Raw genomic sequence first — 15,286 nt, 5'->3', positions numbered from 1 at the left:
AGCGTGCCTCATTTATTGTCCATTTTTCATAAATCCATTATTTTGAGCTGCCTGTCTGGCTACACCCCCTTCATTGTCATTACCCCTTAGCATCACAACAGACTATAGCCCATCCCCAGATAGCTCAAGGTCTGGGAAAATTCAAACCAATTGTTTTTCTATTTTACACCTCGATTTAGGGAGTGAGGAAAGAGGCTGAACAGCAGGACCTCAAGGGCAGTAATCTCTGGGCTACTACCAGTGCCATATGCTAATGAGGCAAGGAATAGAAAGATAGGACAGATGAATGTGTGGTGAAGGAGCTGGGACAGGGAGCAAGGTTTCATGTTCTTGGATCATTGGGACTTCTTCTGGGGCAGGGGTGACCTGTACAAGAGGGACGGATTGCACCTAAACTGCAGGAGAACCAATATCCTGACAGAGTGGTTCACTAGTGACACTCGGAAAGTTTAAACTAGAGTGGCAGGGGGCTGGGAGCCAGAACAGCAGGTCAGCAAGTGGGGGGATTGAGGGGAAGGTAAATGTAAGGACCGGTAAATCAGAAAGGAAGGACAGGCAGAAAAATGTAAATAAACACGATGGTACTATTGGGCTGAAATGTGTTTATTTAAGCACGGTGGCTCAGTGGTTAGCACTGCTGCCTCATAGCATCAGGGTCCCAGGTTCAATTCCAGCCGCGGGTGACTGTCTGTGTGGAGTTTGCACATTCTCCCGGTGTCTGTATGGGTTTCCTCCCACAGTCCAAAGCTGTGCAAGTCAGGTGAATTGGCCATGCTAAATTGCCCATAGTTTTAGGTGCATTAGTCAGAGGAGAAATGGGTCTGGATGGGTTACTCTTCGGAGGTTCAGTGTGGACTGGTTGGGCCGAAGGGCCTGTTTCCATCTAAAAGAAAAGGAAATCATTATAGGTAAGGCAAACGAGCTTAGAGCCTGGATCATTACATGGGACTATGATGTTGCTGCCATTAGAGACTTTGAGAGAAGAACAGAAAGGGTTGAGGGTATATTTACGAGAATGTTGCCTGGAATGGAGGGAAGGTCTTATGAGGAAAGCTGAGGGACTTGAGGCTGCCTTCGTTACAGAGAAGAAGGTTGAGAGATGACTTAATTGAGACATATAAGATAATCAGAGGGTTGGATGGTTAAAGAGTTTTTTTCTCCGATGGTGATAGCACGAGGTGACATAGCTTTAAATTGAGGGGTGATAGATATAGGACAGATGTCAGAGGTAGCTTCTTTACTCAGAGAGTAGGAGGGGCATGGAACGCACTACCTGCAACAATATAAACTCACCAGCTTTAAGAGCATTTAAATGGTAATTGGACAGGTATATGGATGAGAATGGAATAGTATAGGTTAGATGGGCTTCAGATTAGTTCCACAGGTCAGCGCAACATTTTGGGTTGAAGGGCCTGTACTGCACTGTAATGTTCTATGTTCTATGAGCCAGGGCCCAATGTATCTACTCCAGCTTATTTAGAGAAACAAGACAGGAGATTGCTAGGGCCTTGACCAAGATCTTTGCTAGCCACTGGAGAGATCCCAGAGGACTGGTGAGTAACTAATGTTGTTCCTCTGTTCAAGAAGAAAAATAGAGATAATCCAGGAAACAATAGACTGGTGAGTCAGTGGTTGGGGAGCTATTGGAGAGAATTATTAGGGATAGGATTTATACACATTTGGAAAAGCATGACCTAATTAGGTGGCTTTGTGCAGGACAGGTTAGATCTTACAAACTTGATTGAACTTTTCGAGGAGGTGACAAAGCTGATCGATGAGAGTAGAATAGTGGATGCTGTCTACTTGGATTTTAGTAAGACTTTTGACAAGGTCCATCATGGTAGGCTCATCCAGAAGATTAAGATGTATGGGAACCACAGTGATTGGCTGTACTGGTTCACAATTGGCCTGCCCAGAGAAGGCAAAGAGTAGTGGTGGTAGAGGGTTTTTCAGGCTGGAGATGCGTGACTAGTGATGTTCTGCAAGGATCTGTCCTGGGACCTCTGCTGTTTGTGATTTGTAGAAATGACTTGAATGAAAATGTAGCTGGGTGTATTAGTGAGTTCGCAGATGATACAAAGATCAATGGAGTTGTGGATAGTGTAGAAGGTTGTCAAAGGTTACAATGGCAAATAGATCAGTTGTAGATATGGGCAGAGAAATGGCAGATGGAGTTTAATCCAGGTAAGTGTGACCTGCTGCACTTTGGGAGATCAAATGTTAAGGTAAAGTAACAGTTAATGGCAGGGCTCTAAACAGCATTGATAGATAGAGAATTTTGGGGTTCAAGTCCATAGCTCCCTAAAAGTGGTCACGCAAGTAGATAGGGTGATGAAGAAGGCATATGGCATGCTTGCCTTTATTGGTCAGGGAATTGAGTACAAGAGTCAGGATGTCATGTTGTAGCTTCATAACACTTGGTTTAGGCCACATTTATGCATTTAATTCTCATGACAAGGAGGATGTGGAGGCTTTAGAGAGGGCGCAGAAGATGTTTACCAGGATATTGCCTGGGTTAGAGGGAATGAACTATAAGGAGAGACTGGAAAAATTCAGGTTGTTTTCTCTGGAGTGGCAGAGGCTGATGGGAGATTTAATAGAAGTCTATGAAATTATGAGATGCATATATAGGTTTGATGGTCAGAATCTTTTTCCCAGAGTTGAAATATCTAACACGAGGTGACATGTATCTAAGGTGAAAGGGGAAAACCTCAAAGAAGATGCGAGGAGCCAATCTTTTACACAAGAGAGTGGTAGGAGCTGGAATGTGATGCCTGAGTGGTGGTGGAATCAGATATGATAAAGCCATTGAAGGGATTTTTACCGAAGCAGATGAATATGCGAGGAATGAAGGGAATTGGAAGGCAAGCAGAAGCAATTAGTTTAATTTGGTGTCATGTTCAGCACAACATTGTGAGCTGACGGGCCCGTTTCTGTGCTGTAATGTTAAATTCACTGTGGGCCGACGGGCCTGTTTCTGTGGTGTACTGTTCCATTCACTGTGGGCAGATGGGCCCGTTTCTGTACTGTACTGTTCCATTCACTGTAGGCTGACGGGCCCATTTCTGTGCTGTAATGTTCAATTAACTATGGGCGAACTGGCCTGTTTCTGTGCTGTACTGTTCCATTCACTGTGGGCCGACGGGCCCGTTTCTGTGCCGCACTGTCCAATTCACTGTGGGCCGATGGGCCCGTTTCTGTGCCGTACTGTTCCATTCGCTGAGGGCTGACGGGCCCATTTCTGTGCTGTATTGTTCCATTCACTGTGGGCCGATGGGCCCGCTTCTATATTGTATTGTTCCATTCACTGTGGGCCGACAGGCCCGTTTCTGTGCTGTATTATTCCATTCACTGTGGGCCAACAGGCCCATTTCTGTGCCGTACTGTCCAATTCACTGTGGGCCGACGGGCCTATTTCTGTGCCATACAGTTCCATTCGCTGAGGGCCGATGGGCCTGTTTCTGTGCTGTACTGTTCCATTCACTGTGGGCTGACGGGCCCAATTCTATACTGTACTGTTCCATTCACTGTGGGCTGACAGGCCCACTTCTATACTGTACTGTTCCATTCACTGTGGGCTTATGGGCTCGATTCTGTGCTGTACTGTTCCATTCACTATGGCCAATAGGTCGTTTTCTACTGGACTGTTCCATTCACTGTAGGCCAACAGGCCCATTTCTGTGCTGTACTGTTCAATTCACTGTGGGCCGACGGGCCCGTTTCTGTGCTGTACTGTTCCATTCACTGTGGGCCGACGGGCTTGTTTCTGTGCTGTACTGGTCCATTCACTGTGGGCTGACAGGCTCGTTTCTGTGCTGTACTGTTCCATTCACTGTGGGCTGACAGGCTCGTTTCTGTGCTGTACTGTTCAATTCACTATAGGCAGACAGGTCCATTTCTGTGCAGTACTGTACCATTCACTGTGGGCCGACAGGCCTGTTTCTGTACTGTTTTGTTCCATTCAATGTGGGCCGACGGGCCCGTTTCTGTGCTGGACTGTTTCATTCACTGTAGGCCGGCGGGCCCGTTTCTGTGCTGTACTGTTCCATTCAATATGGGCCCACGGGCCCATTTCTGTTCTGTACTGTTCCATTCACTGTGGGCCAACAAGCCTGTTTCTATGCTGTACTGTTCCATTCGAAGTGGGCCGACGGGCCTGTTTGTGTGCTTTACTGTTCCATTCATTGTGGGCCAACGGGCCCGTTTCTGTGCTGTACTATTCCATTCACTGTGGGCCAATGGGCCTTTTTCTGTACTGTACTGTTCCATTCACTTTGGGCCGATGGGCCCGTTTCTGTGCTGTACTGTTCCATTCACTGTGAGCTGACGGGACCATTTCTGTGCTGTACTGTTCAATTCCCTGTGGGCCAACAGGCCTGTTTCTGTGCTGTAGTTTTCCATGCACTGTGGGCCAACAGGACCTTTTTTGTGCTGTACTGCTCCATTCACTGTGGGCCGACGGGCCAGTTTCTGTGCTGTACTGTTCCATTCACTGTGGGCCGACGGGACCATTTCTGAGCTGTACTGTTCCATTCGACGTGGGCCGACAGGCCCGTTTCTGTGCTGTACTGTTCCATTCACTGTGGGCAGACGGGCCCGTTTCTGTGCTGTACTGTACTATTCACTGTAGGCCGACGAGCCCGTTTCTGTGCTGTACTGTTCCATTCATTGTGGGCCAACGGGCCCGTTTCTGTGCTGTACTATTCCATTCACTGTGGGCCAATGGGCCTTTTTCTGTACTGTACTGTTCCTTTCACTTTGGGCCAACGGGCCCGTTTCTGTGCTGTATTGTTCAATTCACTGTGGGCAGACGGGCCTGTTTCTGTGCTGTACTGTACCATTCACTGGAGGCCGACGAGCCCGTTTCTGTGCTGTACTGTTCCATTCATTGTGGGCCGACGGGCCCGTTTCTGTGCTGTACTATTCCATCCACTGTTGGCCGATGGGCCTTTTTCTGTACTGCACTGTTCCATTCACTTTGGGCCGACAGGCCCGTTTCTCTGATGTATTGTTCAATTCACTGTGGGCCGAAAGGCCCATTTCTGTGATGTATTGTTCAATTCACTGTGGGCCGACGGGCCAGTTTCTGTACTGTTTTGTTCCATTCACTGTGAGCCGACGGGCCCGTTTCTGTGCTGGACTGTTTCATTCACTGTAGGCCGGAGGGCCTGTTTCTGTGCTGTACTGTTCCATTCAATATGGGCTGACGGGCCTGTTTCTGTGCTATTCTGTTCCATTCACTGTGGGCCAAAGGCCTGTTTCTGTGCTGTATTGTTTGATTCATTGTGGTCAACAGGCCCACTTCTGTGCTGTATTGTTCCATTCCCTGTGGGCCGATGGGCCCGTTTCTGTACTGTCCTGTTCCATGCACAGTATGCCAACAGGCCCATTTCAGTGTTGCACTTTTCCATTCACTGTAGGCCGATGGGCCCGCTTCTGTACTGTACTGTTCCATTCACTGTGGGCCAACATGCCCATTTCTGTGCTGTACTGTTCCATTCACTGTGGGCCAACGGGCTCGTTTCTGTGCTGTCCTGTTCAAATCACTGTGGGCCGACGTGCCCGTTTCTGTGCTGTACTGTTCAATTTACTGTGGGCCGACAGGCCCGTTTCTGTGCTATACTGTTCAATTCACTGTGGGACAACAGGCCCATTTCTGTGCTGTACAGCTCCATTCACTGTAGGCCGGAGGGCCCATTTCTATGCCGTACTGTTCCATTCGATGTGGGCCGACTGGCGCGTTTCTGTGCTGTAATGTTCAAATAACTGTGGGCCAACTGACCCTTTTCTGTGCTATACTGTTCAATTCACTGTGGGCCGGCGGGCTCGTTTCTGTGCTGTACTGTTCAATTCACTGTGGTCCGGCGGGCTCGTTTCTGTGCTGTACTGTTCCATTCACTGTGGACCGATGGGCCCATTTCTGTGCTGTACTGTTCTATTCACTGTGGGCCGACGGGCCCATTTCTGTGCTGTACTGTTCCATTCACTGTGGGCCGACGGGCCCGTTTCTGAGCTGTACTGTTCCATTCACTGTGGGCCAACAGGTCCATTTCTGTGCTGTACTGTTCCATTCACTGTGGGCCGATGGGCCCGTTTCTGTGCTGTAGTGTTCAATTCACTGTGGCCCGACAGGCCCATTTCTGTGCTGTCCTGTTCCATGCACAGTATGCCAACAGGCCCATTTCAGTGTTGCACTTTTCCATTCACTGTAGGCCGATGGGCCCGCTTCTGTACTGTACTGTTCCATTCACTGTGGGCCAACATGCCCATTTCTGTGCTGTACTGTTCCATTCACTGTGGGCCGACGGGCCCGTTTCTGTGCTGTTCTGTTCAATTCACTGTGGGCCGACGTGCCCGTTTCTGTGCTGTACTGTTCAATTTACTGTGGGCCGACAGGCCCGTTTCTGTGCTATACTGTTCAATTCACTGTGGGACAACAGGCCCATTTCTGTGCTGTAAAGCTCCATTCACTGTAGGCCGGAGGGCCCATTTCTGTACTGTACTGTTCCATTCATTGTGGGCCGATGGGCCTGTTTCATTGCTGTACTGTTCCACTCATTGTGGCCCGATGGGCCCGTTTCTGTACTGTACTGTTGACTTCACTGTGATCCAACAGGACCATTTCTGTACTGTACTGTTGCATTCACTGTGGGCCGATGGGCCCGTTTTTGTGCTGTACTGTTCCATTCACTGTGGCCGACGGGCCCGTTTCTGTGCTGTACTGTTCCGTTCACTGTGGGTCCACGGGCCCGTTCTGTGCTGTACTGTTCAATTCACTGTGGGCCAACAGGTCTGTTTCTGTGCTGTAGTGTTCCATGCACTGTGGGCCAACTGGCCCATTTCTGTGCTGCACTGTTTCATTCACTGTAGGCCGACAGGCCCGCTTCTGTACTGTACTGTTCCATTCACTGTGGGTTCTTGGGCCCGTTTCTGTGCTGTACTGTTCCATTCACTGTTAGCCAACAGGCCCATTTCTGTGCTGTACTGTTCCATTCACTGTGGGCCGACAGGCCCGTTTCAGTACTGTACTGTTCCATTCACTGTGGACCGATGGGCCTGTTTCTGTGCTGTACTGTTCAATTCACTGTAAGCCAACGGGCCCATTTCTGTGCTGTAGTGTTCCATTCATTGTGGACCGACGGGCTCGTTTCTGTGCTGTACTGTTCCATTCACTGTGGGTTGCCGGGCCCGTTTCTGTGCTGTACTGTTCAATTCACTGTGGGCCGATGGGCCAGTTTCAGTGCTTTACTGTTTAATTCACTGAGAGCCAACAGGCCCATTTCTGAGCTGTACTGTTCCATTCACTGTGGGCCGATGGGCCTGTTTCTCTGCTGTACTGTTCAATTCACTGTAAGCCAACGGGCCCATTTCTGTGCTGTTTTTTTCCATTCACTGTGGACCGACGGGCCCATTTCTGTGCTGTACTGTTCAATTCACTGTGGCCGATGGGCCCGTTTCTGTGCTGTACTGTTCCATTCACTGTTGGCTGACGGGCCCGTTTCTGTGCTATACTGTTCAATTCACTGTGGGACAACAGGCCCATTTCTGTGCTGTACAGCTCCATTCACTGTAGGCCGGAGGGCCCATTTCTATGCCGTACTGTTCCATTCGATGTGGGCCGACGGGCGCGTTTCTGTGCTGTAATGTTCAATTAACTGTGGGCCAACTGACCCTTTTCTGTGCTATACTGTTCAATTCACTGTGGGCCGGCGGGCTCGTTTCTGTGCTGTACTGTTCAATTCACTGTGGTCCGGCGGGCTCGTTACTGTGCTGTACTGTTCCATTCACTGTGGACCGATGGGCCCATTTCTGTGCTGTACTGTTCTATTCACTGTGGGCCGACGGGCCCATTTCTGTGCTGTACTGTTCCATTCACTGTGGGCCGACGGGCCCGTTTCTGAGCTGTACTGTTCCATTCACTCTGGGCCAACAGATCCATTTCTGTGCTGTACTGTTCCATTCACTGTGGGCCGATGGGCCCGTTTCTGTGCTGTAGTGTTCAATTCACTGTGGCCCGACAGGCCCATTTCTGTGCTGTCCTGTTCCATGCACAGTATGCCAACAGGCCCATTTCAGTGTTGCACTTTTCCATTCACTGTAGGCCGATGGGCCCGCTTCTGTACTCTACTGTTCCATTCACTGTGGGCCAACATGCCCATTTCTGTGCTGTTCTGTTCAATTCACTGTGGGCCGACGTGCCCGTTTCTGTGCTGTACTGTTCAATTTACTGTGGGCCGACAGGCCCGTTTCTGTGCTATACTGTTCAATTCACTGTGGGACAACAGGCCCATTTCTGTGCTGTACAGCTCCATTCACTGTAGGCCGGAGGGCCCATTTCTGTACTGTACTGTTCCATTCATTGTGGGCCGATGGGCCTGTTTCATTGCTGTACTGTTCCACTCATTGTGGCCCGATGGGCCTGTTTCTGTACTGTACTGTTGACTTCACTGTGATCCAACAGGACCATTTCTGTACTGTACTGTTGCATTCACTGTGGGCCGATGGGCCCGTTTCTGTGCTGTACTGTTCCATTCACTGTGGGCCGATGGGTCTTTCTCTTTACTGTGCTGTTCCATTCACTTTGGGCCAACGGTCCTGTTTCTGTGCTGTATTGTTCCATTCACTGTGGGCCGATAGGCCCGTTTCTGTGATGTATTGTTCAATTCACTGTGGGCCGACGGGCCCAATTCTGTACTGTGTTGTTCAATTCACCGTGGGACAACGGGCCCGTTTCTGTGATGTATTGTTCAATTCACTGTGGGCCGACAGGACCAATTCTGTACTGTGTTGTTCAATTCACGGTGGTTCGACCGGCCTGTTTCTGTGCTGTACTGTTCCATTCATTGTGGTCCGACGGGCCCGTTTCTGTGCTGTACTGTTCCATTCACTGTAGGCCGACGGGCCCGTTTCTATGCTGTACTGTTCCATTCGATGTGGGCCGACGGGCCCGTTTTTGTGCTGTACTGTTCCATTCACTGTGGCCGACGGGCCCGTTTCTGTGCTGTACTGTTCCGTTCACTGTGGGTCCACGGGCCCGTTCTGTGCTGTACTGTTCAATTCACTGAGGGCCAACAGGTCTGTTTCTGTGCTGTAGTGTTCCATGCACTGTGGGCCAACTGGCCCATTTCTGTGCTGCACTGTTTCATTCACTGTAGGCCGACAGGCCCGCTTCTGTACTGAACTGTTCCATTCACTGTGGGTTCTTGGGCCCGTTTCTGTGCTATACTGTTCCATTCACTGTGGGTCGACGGGCCAGTTTCTGTGCTGTACTGTTCAATTCACTGTTAGCCAACAGGCCCATTTCTGTGCTGTACTGTTCCATTCACTGTGGGCCGACAGGCCCGTTTCAGTACTGTACTGTTCAATTCACTGTGGCCGATGGGCCCGTTTCTGTGCTGTACTGTTCCATTCACTGTTGGCTGACGGGCCCGTTTCTGTGCTGTACTGTTCAATTTACTGTGGGCCAACAGGCCTGTTTCTGTGCTGTAGTGTTTTATTCATTGTGGACCGACGGGCTTGTTTCTGTGCTGTACTGTTCCATTCACTGTGGGCCGACGGGCCAGTTTCAGTGCTTTACTGTTTAATTCACTGAGAGCCAACAGGCCCATTTCTGAGCTGTACTGTTCCATTCACTGTGGGCCGATGGGCCTGTTTCTCTGCTGTACTGTTCAATTCACTGTGGACCGATGGGCCCATTTCTGTGCTGTACTGTTCTATTCACTGTGGACCGACGGGCCCATTTCTGTGCTGTACTGTTCAATTCACTGTGGTCCGGCGGGCTCGTTTCTGTGCTGTACTGTTCAATTCACTGTGGGCCGGCGGGCCTGTTACTGTGCTGTACTGTTCCATTCACTGAGGACCGATGGGCCCATTTCTGTGCTGTACTGTTCTATTCACTGTGGGCCGACGGGCCCATTTCTGTGCTGTACTGTTCCATTCACTGTAGGCCGACGGGCCCGTTTCTGAGCTGTACTGTTCCATTCACTGTGGGCCAACAGGTCCATTTCTGTGCTGTACTGTTCCATTCACTGTGGGCCGATGGGCCCGTTTCTGTGCTGTAGTGTTCAATTCACTGTGGCCCGACAGGCCCATTTCTGTGCTGTCCTGTTCCATGCACAGTATGCCAACAGGCCCATTTCAGTGTTGCACTTTTCCATTCACTGTAGGCCGATGGGCCCGCTTCTGTACTGTACTGTTCCATTCACTGTGGGCCAACATGCCCATTTCTGTGCTGTACTGTTCCATTCACTGTGGGCCGACGGGCCCGTTTCTGTGCTGTTCTGTTCAATTCACTGTGGGCCGACGTGCCCGTTTCTGTGCTGTACTGTTCAATTTACTGTGGGCCGACAGGCCCATTTCTGTGCTGTACAGCTCCATTCACTGTAGGCCGGAGGGCCCATTTCTGTACTGTACTGTTCCATTCATTGTGGGCCGATGGGCCTGTTTCATTGCTGTACTGTTCCACTCATTGTGGCCCGATGGGCCTGTTTCTGTACTGTACTGTTGACTTCACTGTGATCCAACAGGACCATTTCTGTACTGTACTGTTGCATTCACTGTGGGCCGATGGGCCCGTTTCTGTGCTGTACTGTTCCATTCACTGTGGGCCGATGGGTCTTTCTCTTTACTGTGCTGTTCCATTCACTTTGGGCCAACGGTCCTGTTTCTGTGCTGTATTGTTCCATTCACTGTGGGCCGATAGGCCCGTTTCTGTGATGTATTGTTCAATTCACTGTGGGCCGACGGGCCAGTTTCAGTGCTTTACTGTTTAATTCACTGAGAGCCAACAGGCCCATTTCTGAGCTGTACTGTTCCATTCACTGTGGGCCGATGGGCCTGTTTCTCTGCTGTACTGTTCAATTCACTGTAAGCCAACGGGCCCATTTCTGTGCTGTTTTTTTCCATTCACTGTGGACCGACGGGCCCATTTCTGTGCTGTACTGTTCAATTCACTGTGGCCGATGGGCCCGTTTCTGTGCTGTACTGTTCCATTCACTGTTGGCTGACGGGCCCGTTTCTGTGCTATACTGTTCAATTCACTGTGGGACAACAGGCCCATTTCTGTGCTGTACAGCTCCATTCACTGTAGGCCGGAGGGCCCATTTCTATGCCGTACTGTTCCATTCACTGTGGGCCAATAGGCCCATTTCTGTGCTGTAATATTTCATTCCCTGTGGCCCGACAGGCCCATTTCTGTACTGTACTGTTTCATTCACTGTGGGCCGACGGGCCTGTTTCTGTGCTGTACTGTTCCATTCACTGTGGGCCGACGGCCAGTTTCTGTACTTTTTTGTTCCATTCACTGTGGGCCGACGGGCCCATTTCTGTGCTGGACTGTTTCATTCACTGTAGGCCGGCGGGCCCGTTTCTGTGCTGTACTGTTCCATTCACTGTAGGCCGACGGGCCCGTTTCTATGCTGTACTGTTCCATTCGATGTGGGCCGACGGGCCCGTTTTTGTGCTGTACTGTTCCATTCACTGTGGCCGACGGGCCCGTTTCTGTGCTGTACTGTTCCGTTCACTGTGGGTCCACGGGCCCGTTCTGTGCTGTACTGTTCAATTCACTGTGGGCCAACAGGTCTGTTTCTGTGCTGTAGTGTTCCATGCACTGTGGGCCAACTGGCCCATTTCTGTGCTGCACTGTTTCATTCACTGTAGGCCGACAGGCCCGCTTCTGTGCTGTACTGTTCCATTCACTGTGGGTTCTTGGGCCCGTTTCTGTGCTGTACTGTTCCATTCACTGTGGGTCGACGGGCCAGTTTCTGTGCTGTACTGTTCAATTCACTGTTAGCCAACAGGCCCATTTCTGTGCTGTACTGTTCCATTCACTGTGGGCCAACAGGCCCGTTTCAGTACTGTACTGTTCCATTCACTGTGGACCGATGGGCCTGTTTCTGTGCTGTACTGTTCAATTCACTGTAAGCCAACGGGCCCATTTCTGTGCTGTTTTTTTCCATTCACTGTGGACCGACGGGCCCATTTCTGTGCTGTACTGTTCAATTCACTGTGCCCGATGGGCCCGTTTCTGTGCTGTACTGTTCCATTCACTGTTGGCTGATGGGCCCGTTTCTGTGCTGTACTGTTCAATTTACTGTGGGCCAACAGGCCTGTTTCTGTGCTGTAGTGTTCCATTCATTGTGGACCGACGGGCCCGTTTCTGTGCTGTACTGTTCCATTCACTGTGGGTTGCCGGGCCCGTTTCTGTGCTGTACTGTTCAATTCACTGTGGGCCGACGGGCCAGTTTCAGTGCTTTACTGTTTAATTCACTGAGAGCCAACAGGCCCATTTCTGAGCTGTACTGTTCCATTCACTGTGGGCCGATGGGCCTGTTTCTCTGCTGTACTGTTCAATTCACTGTAAGCCAACGGGCCCATTTCTGTGCTGTTTTTTTCCATTCACTGTGGACCGACGGGCCCATTTCTGTGCTGTACTGTTCAATTCACTGTGGCCGATGGGCCCGTTTCTGTGCTGTACTGTTCCATTCACTGTTGGCTGACGGGCCTGTTTCTGTGCTGTACTGTTCAATTTACTGTGGGCCGACAGGCCCGTTTCTGTGCTATACTGTTCAATTCACTGTGGACAACAGGCCCATTTCTGTGCTGTACAGCTCCATTCACTGTAGGCCGGAGGGCCCATTTCTATGCCGTACTGTTCTATTTCGATGTGGGCCGACGGGCGCGTTTCTGTGCTGTAATGTTCAATTAACTGTGGGCCAACTGACCCTTTTCTGTGCTAAACTGTTCAATTCACTGTGGGCCGGCGGGCTCGTTTCTGTGCTGTACTGTTCAATTCACTGTGGGCCGACGTGCCCGTTTCTGTGCTGTACTGTTCAATTTACTGTGGGCCGACAGGCCCGTTTCTGTGCTATACTGTTCAATTCACTGTGGGACAACAGGCCCATTTCTGTGCTGTACAGCTCCATTCACTGTAGGCCGGAGGGCCCATTTCTGTACTGTACTGTTCCATTCATTGTGGGCCGATGGGCCTGTTTCATTGCTGTACTGTTCCACTCATTGTGGCCCGATGGGCCTGTTTCTGTACTGTACTGTTGACTTCACTGTGATCCAACAGGACCATTTCTGTACTGTACTGTTGCATTCACTGTGGGCCGATGGGCCCGTTTCTGTGCTGTACTGTTCCATTCACTGTGGGCCGATGGGTCTTTCTCTTTACTGTGCTGTTCCATTCACTTTGGGCCAACGGTCCTGTTTCTGTGCTGTATTGTTCCATTCACTGTGGGCCGATAGGCCCGTTTCTGTGATGTATTGTTCAATTCACTGTGGGCCGACGGGCCCAATTCTGTACTGTGTTGTTCAATTCACCGTGGGACAACGGGCCCGTTTCTGTGATGTATTGTTCAATTCACTGTGGGCCGACAGGACCAATTCTGTACTGTGTTGTTCAATTCACGGTGGTTCGACCGGCCTGTTTCTGTGCTGTACTGTTCCATTCATTGTGGTCCGACGGGCCCGTTTCTGTGCTGTACTGTTCCATTCACTGTAGGCCGACGGGCCCGTTTCTATGCTGTACTGTTCCATTCGATGTGGGCCGACGGGCCCGTTTTTGTGCTGTACTGTTCCATTCACTGTGGCCGACGGGCCCGTTTCTGTGCTGTACTGTTCCGTTCACTGTGGGTCCACGGGCCCGTTCTGTGCTGTACTGTTCAATTCACTGAGGGCCAACAGGTCTGTTTCTGTGCTGTAGTGTTCCATGCACTGTGGGCCAACTGGCCCATTTCTGTGCTGCACTGTTTCATTCACTGTAGGCCGACAGGCCCGCTTCTGTACTGAACTGTTCCATTCACTGTGGGTTCTTGGGCCCGTTTCTGTGCTATACTGTTCCATTCACTGTGGGTCGACGGGCCAGTTTCTGTGCTGTACTGTTCAATTCACTGTTAGCCAACAGGCCCATTTCTGTGCTGTACTGTTCCATTCACTGTGGGCCGACAGGCCCGTTTCAGTACTGTACTGTTCAATTCACTGTGGCCGATGGGCCCGTTTCTGTGCTGTACTGTTCCATTCACTGTTGGCTGACGGGCCCGTTTCTGTGCTGTACTGTTCAATTTACTGTGGGCCAACAGGCCTGTTTCTGTGCTGTAGTGTTTTATTCATTGTGGACCGACGGGCTTGTTTCTGTGCTGTACTGTTCCATTCACTGTGGGCCGACGGGCCAGTTTCAGTGCTTTACTGTTTAATTCACTGAGAGCCAACAGGCCCATTTCTGAGCTGTACTGTTCCATTCACTGTGGGCCGATGGGCCTGTTTCTCTGCTGTACTGTTCAATTCACTGTGGACCGATGGGCCCATTTCTGTGCTGTACTGTTCTATTCACTGTGGACCGACGGGCCCATTTCTGTGCTGTACTGTTCAATTCACTGTGGTCCGGCGGGCTCGTTTCTGTGCTGTACTGTTCAATTCACTGTGGGCCGGCGGGCCTGTTACTGTGCTGTACTGTTCCATTCACTGAGGACCGATGGGCCCATTTCTGTGCTGTACTGTTCTATTCACTGTGGGCCGACGGGTCCATTTCTGTGCTGTACTGTTCCATTCACTGTAGGCCGACGGGCCCGTTTCTGAGCTGTACTGTTCCATTCACTGTGGGCCAACAGGTCCATTTCTGTGCTGTACTGTTCCATTCACTGTGGGCCGATGGGCCCGTTTCTGTGCTGTAGTGTTCAATTCACTGTGGCCCGACAGGCCCATTTCTGTGCTGTCCTGTTCCATGCACAGTATGCCAACAGGCCCATTTCAGTGTTGCACTTTTCCATTCACTGTAGGCCGATGGGCCCGCTTCTGTACTGTACTGTTCCATTCACTGTGGGCCAACATGCCCATTTCTGTGCTGTACTGTTCCATTCACTGTGGGCCGACGGGCCCGTTTCTGTGCTGTTCTGTTCAATTCACTGTGGGCCGACGTGCCCGTTTCTGTGCTGTACTGTTCAATTTACTGTGGGCCGACAGGCCCATTTCTGTGCTGTACAGCTCCATTCACTGTAGGCCGGAGGGCCCATTTCTGTACTGTACTGTTCCATTCATTGTGGGCCGATGGGCCTGTTTCATTGCTGTACTGTTCCACTCATTGTGGCCCGATGGGCCTGTTTCTGTACTGTACTGTTGACTTCACTGTGATCCAACAGGACCATTTCTGTACTGTACTGTTGCATTCACTGTGAGCCGATGGGCCCGTTTCTGTGCTGTACTGTTCCATTCACTGTGGGCCGATGGGTCTTTCTCTTTACTGTGCTGTTCCATTCACTTTGGGCCAACGGTCCTGTTTCTGTGCTGT

This window comes from Chiloscyllium plagiosum, unplaced genomic scaffold (assembly GCF_037043375.1).
Source record: "Chiloscyllium plagiosum isolate Xiang-an unplaced genomic scaffold, Cpla_swu_hap1 HiC_scaffold_34, whole genome shotgun sequence".
In the NCBI taxonomy this organism is placed as follows: Eukaryota; Metazoa; Chordata; class Chondrichthyes; order Orectolobiformes; family Hemiscylliidae; genus Chiloscyllium; species Chiloscyllium plagiosum.
This window is presented reverse-complemented; position numbering follows the sequence as displayed.